Source organism: Euphorbia lathyris, chromosome 5 (genome assembly GCF_963576675.1).
Source record: "Euphorbia lathyris chromosome 5, ddEupLath1.1, whole genome shotgun sequence".
Lineage (NCBI taxonomy): Eukaryota > Viridiplantae > Streptophyta > Magnoliopsida > Malpighiales > Euphorbiaceae > Euphorbia > Euphorbia lathyris.
Genome location: NC_088914.1, coordinates 7978168 through 7983601, shown reverse-complemented (window position 1 = coordinate 7983601; position 5434 = coordinate 7978168). Strand labels below are relative to the sequence as shown.

The window sequence follows — 5434 nt, the reverse complement described above, 5'->3', positions numbered from 1 at the left end:
TTTTTCCGATAATTGAATAAGTTTTCTCGAACAACCGACCCTAAAGGTGTCATTGGGGTCCGTTGTTATACAACGGACCCCAAATTCAAGACATTGGTGTTGATTATTACGAATAACCAACCGTAAAGATGTCAGAGAGATCTATCGTTCGCTACAACCGACGCCAATGGAAACAAATATAACTATATAACAAACACTTAATTTAGGAGAAGACAATAGGACCTGCATATAATAAAACTCACAGTATTGTGCTCATTTAAACCCAAATAGCAGATTGAAGAAAAAAATTTCCTATACATATAATAAACCCAATAAGGGCATGAGTTACAAAAGCAATTATTTCCTATACATATAAACCCAGTAAGGGCATAAGTTACAAAAAGAATATTTCCAAAATTACGAAAACATTTTCCTCAGTCCGCTTATGGTCCGTTTCTGCCGGAACCATTTCTTTATATACTCTTTCAGACCGATGTAATCTTCCCTTCCGTAAAAGCCAACAAGAAGAAAATTGAAGATACAGAACAATACCTAGCTGTTACCATCCAGATAATAGATAATCCCCATAAAGAATTTATCTAGCAACTGTCAAGGTGAATGCATTTCAAAATTTCAGCGGAAGACCCAACATCGACTCGACAGAAGATCATAACAAGCTTCAAGGTCTAAAAGACAAAGCAAGCAAATGCAAAGAAACCATTACATAGTCATGTTCTCCTTATTTGGAAGCAAACAATAGAAAAGCACGAATTTGATCATTTATTTTCGATGAATTTATTGGTATTTCTCATATCAACAAAACCTGTCATCCAAATTGATGATTTGCAAACCTTCAAAGAAAAACATTGTAACATTGATGAATTATAAACCTTCATATTATATACACTGTACGAAAATATGATAGAAAAAACACATCTATTTATCACATAAACAAAAGAGAGTTCCTATTCCCAAAAGTTCACTTTTTCATTCATGTTTTATGTCCATTGGTCAGGTCCATTGCATCTGATCTCAACCGTCCGTGATCAATCTGGTCCGGGACCAATCTAGAATTTTCCTAAAAATCAGACAAGTTCTGTAATTCACATTGTCCACAAAACTAAAATAAGCATGTCTCCAAGACTTCTTTATTGCCAAAGTTCCAAAAACAACCCAAAATCCTAAAACAAACCCTGGAGCCATTCCAATGTAAAACCATTTCATTTCAATCCAATCATCATCGTTGTCAACGGAGACCCGCAAAGATAAGAGTTACCCTCATAAATGGAAGGATCATTGAAAGTTTGGAATTGGTTTGCAGTCGGAATCGGCCCTGACAAGTTATTGTTTGACAAGTTCAAGTAGTTCAAGAATGTCATAGACACCATGCTGAGAGGAATAGAACCTGAAAGTTTGTTGCAGGAGAGGTCTAGAGTTTCGAGTCGGTTCAAGTCGCTGAACTTCTCAGGAATCTTTCCTGTCAAGTGATTCCAGGATAAATTCAATGAACCAAGATATGCAAGATCTGCTATTTCTTCAGGAATTTCTCCCATGAAATCATTGTTTGACAAGTCTATCGCATTTACAATCCCAAGTATTCGAATCTGTTCGACTTGCCTTCCTTTCATAATCAGCTCCATCTTCTCTTCATACAATACAAGTGAGTATATAACATTAGGGAAATAGAGAGAAGCAGATTGAAGTCCAGAAAGATTGCCAATACAAGAGGGGATGAATCCGGAGAAATCATTGTTGGCAAGATCCAAGATATGGAGGTATGAAAGACGACAAAGCTGTTCAGTAATGCCTCCATCAAACAAGTTTCCCCGTAGGCCTAGAGCTTCAAGATCTGGTAGCCATTCAGCAATAAACTCTGGTATGTTTCCGGAAAACATGTTTTCTCCAAGATCAAGGATGTTCAAGCCTGTGCAGTTCTCCAAGGACCGTGAGATTTCCCCAGAAAGATGGTTCCCAAACAATTTCAGCACGTTAAGGTTGGGTGAGGAGCATATTGAGGAAGGAATTTCACCGGTTAGATTGTTCTTAGATAGGTCCACGACACGTACACTCAATTCCTCCCAGGGAATTTGGAGATTCCCAGAGAAATTGTTGTTTGAAAGATCAAGGGTCATCAAATCTTTTAGACCACTTATACATTGAGGAATGCTTCCATTTAAGAAGTTTCCAGAAAGTAGCAAGGTTCTTAACAATGGCATTTCTTTGCAAAACTTCATGGGAATTGGACCAGAAAAAGTGTTGTCATCTAAATTCAGATCCTTGACATTAGTCCAAATTGGAAGTGAGCCCTCCAAGTAATTGGAATGCAAATCAACCCAAGCTTCAGAACCGAAAACTAGTGAACTCGGCACTTTCCCTTTGAATTGGTTACCAGAAAGATCTAGAGATACAAGTTCTGGAGAAAGTTTCCAAAGCCAATCCGGTATTTCTCCCGAAAGAGCATCATCCTTCAGTATCAGAAACGAAAGATCCGTTTGAGTTTGGATCCAGGAAGGGAACATTGAACCCAAATTACAAGCAGTGTAGTCAAGACTAAAAGGAGGAATCCAATCATGACTTATGTTAACAGCTAAAGACATCCTCAGAGATGACACACCAAAAGTCTTTAACTTTGTTAGCCTAAGAAAATGAGTTTCAGACAGAACACCTTTCCAAGAATTTCTAGAAAGATCTATTAAGACTAAATTTGATAGCTGCCCAATGGTATCAGGAATAGTCCCATCCATTGCATTGGCAGGTAGATAAAATGACTCCAAAAATGATAAATTTCCAATAGATGATGGAATTGAACCTGAAATTGAGTTCTCCCCTAACCATAGGATTTTCAAATTCTTAAACCCTCCTATTAACTCAGGTATCTCTCCATTTAACTGGTTATCCCAGAAATCTAGCTCCTCCAAGCTTGAATTGCTACATTCTGACAAACTTCCAAAAAACTCATCTATTCGACCACTAAGTTCGTTATAAGGCAGATCTAAAGATACCAGGTTGCATAATTTTCCCCAACCATCAACAGGCAAAGACCCTATAATTTGACAACCCATGAATTGAAGTTTCACAAGGGTGCTAATATTAAACAACCATTGAGGAAAAGAAGTGTTGAGGAGATTGTTCTCTAGGTTGAGGATTTTAAGATTGCTAAAATTTGATTGTGGTATATAATCAGGAAAGTTTTGTAGTTCGGAACGAGGCAAATGGAGTTGTTCAAGAGATGGAAGCATGTTAACAGAATGCAGCCAAGTGGTTGATGCTAAACTAAGATCCACATCTCCTAGATTTAGATATTGCAAATGAGAGAATCTAGTGATCCAATTCAAATCAGAAACCCACATCTTGTTATTTGCATTGAGATTAAGATAAAGCAAGTTTGATAAGTTTCCGAGATGAACCGATCCGGAAAATGATGAACTAGAGAGATCAAGATAACTCAATTCACTAAAAGAAGCAATGAATTTGGGTATTGGGGCTCCTTCAAAATCGTTTGAACTTAGAGTAAGGTTGTTCAAATGCTTCAAGTCAATCAAAGAAGGATTTATCTTACCACTTAAGTTTGACAGTTGAAGCCTGAGTACATTTCCTGTCTGCTTGTTGCACCACACTCCAGACCATTTACAGCAATCTTCACCAACCCAAGTTGAAAGCTGGCCTGAAGAATCATTAAGACCCTTCTTGAAGTTAAGAAGTGCTTTCCTCTCTATCTCAATGCAATCCACTTCAGACTTTGTGGAATTGGTAATAGATTTATTAGCTTCAAGAGGAAAAAGTTTCCAGAATAGGAAAAGGGTGAACAAAAGCTGGAAGCAGACTCTCTTAATCGCCATAGAAACACTATTCAGAATTTTCTAACAGTTAAATGTTTTGGAAATAGCCAAATATAAACAAAATTTTCACAGACAATTATCTTCAAATAATAAATTCAACCCCAGTGGCTGTTTTCAGAAAGCTGGTCAGCACGGCAAATGGAAATTGATAATGAAAACTACCTCTAACAAGTTCCTGAATGTTCAAGTAGCTTTCATTTTCCAATTGAAAACGAAAATATGAACTTTTTATGCATTTCTTGTAGTGAGAAGTCAAATGTAGCAGTAGAATAATTCCACAAAAAGCCCATCACAATCTAAGGTTCCAACTTTTCTGAATTTATAAAATAATGGCTGGCACATAAGTTAAACTGCAGTTTATTATTTAAGTATATATTCATCCGCAAGGAAATGAAAGTCACAAGCAGGAGTTTATTATTTAAGTATATATTCATTTAAGCCTTTGAGAAGGTCTTGATTTGAATTTCCATTCAGAGTTCATATCTCACAAGTTATCCTGTTATTACTATATACGAGTTTCTATGAACTGCAGTTTGAGAAGTAATAAAAAACCATCTTTAGTTTACTTTTCTAATTGTGGTCCTATGAGTCCTCAAGGAGATAGAGTCAAATCAGATCAACATATATCTTATGCAAACATTAGTTTCTAGCTTCAACCTCTATAGTTTCAAAGATATTGATAGAGCAACGTTGAACATGAGACAAAAGCCTTTCTTTCTGATGAAATAAAATAAAGTGACAAAAACTGATGGCTATTGACAAACTCAGATAACTATAACCATAATCATGAAATTGAATTTCAAATAGTCAAAAGTATCAGCAATATAACTCGTATTCACGCCCTCCAGAATCAAAAGATGCCCGACAAATTTTTTAAAAAGGAACAGAGGGCAGAGTCCAAAATAAACCCTAAAATGCGCATCATGAACAACAAACCAGCTAAGGAGAGTAGGTGTATAAAGAGAAGTGAATTCTACATACTGAAACAAAGCTACCGGTCTCTGATTCATTCTGGAAATCCGCATTCCATCGCTGCATCTGAGCTTGAGCTCAGGTGTAATAATGTAATAGTATTAGGAGGAGTTTCGTGAGATTGGAGAATCAGTTAAGAGCATTGAAGGTGATATTTATCCCACATCGCTCAAATAGAACTGAAGAAGGGACCTGTGTGAATATAAATAAGGTAGCGCTCCATCCATGAAAAGCATCTTTGCGCTTGGGGCAATGACGCAGCTAGTGAGGTTCTAACTGAGGCGGGTCAATTGCTGGTTGAAAACTATTTCCAAACCCCCTCTGAGGCCTTGGCTTGACCTGGGCCTTAGAGAATTTCTGGAAGGGCTTCTTTCGGGGTAAAGCCTTACAATATAAGTTCTAAGTTTTTATATTTTATTTTTTTTTAATAAAAATGTTTTATATTTTCTTTAGATTAAAAATTGAAGAATTTTCTTTTAATGAAAATGTTTTATATTTTCTTTAGATTAAAAATTGAAGAAGTACAATAAGAAAATTGTAAACAATAAATCCTAACGTAAAAGACTCTCTCTCTTGTGACTCTCTCTCCTGTTTTTTTATTATATGACGTTTTAGTTCTTTTCAATTTGTTTTGTTTTGGTAAG

The 5434-nt window shown here is 36.3% G+C and overlaps 1 non-coding gene and 1 pseudogene across 1 annotated transcript; one reads left to right on the top strand and one right to left on the bottom strand.

Moving 5' to 3' along the window:
• Positions 1–227: 227 nt before the first annotated feature.
• Positions 228–5123, bottom strand: LOC136231020 (receptor-like protein EIX2; annotated as a pseudogene).
• On the top strand, positions 5025–5175 carry LOC136231740 (U4 spliceosomal RNA). The gene has a single exon (XR_010690106.1). It is a non-coding gene; the product is annotated as a U4 spliceosomal RNA (small nuclear RNA).
• Positions 5176–5434: the final 259 nt, after the last annotated feature.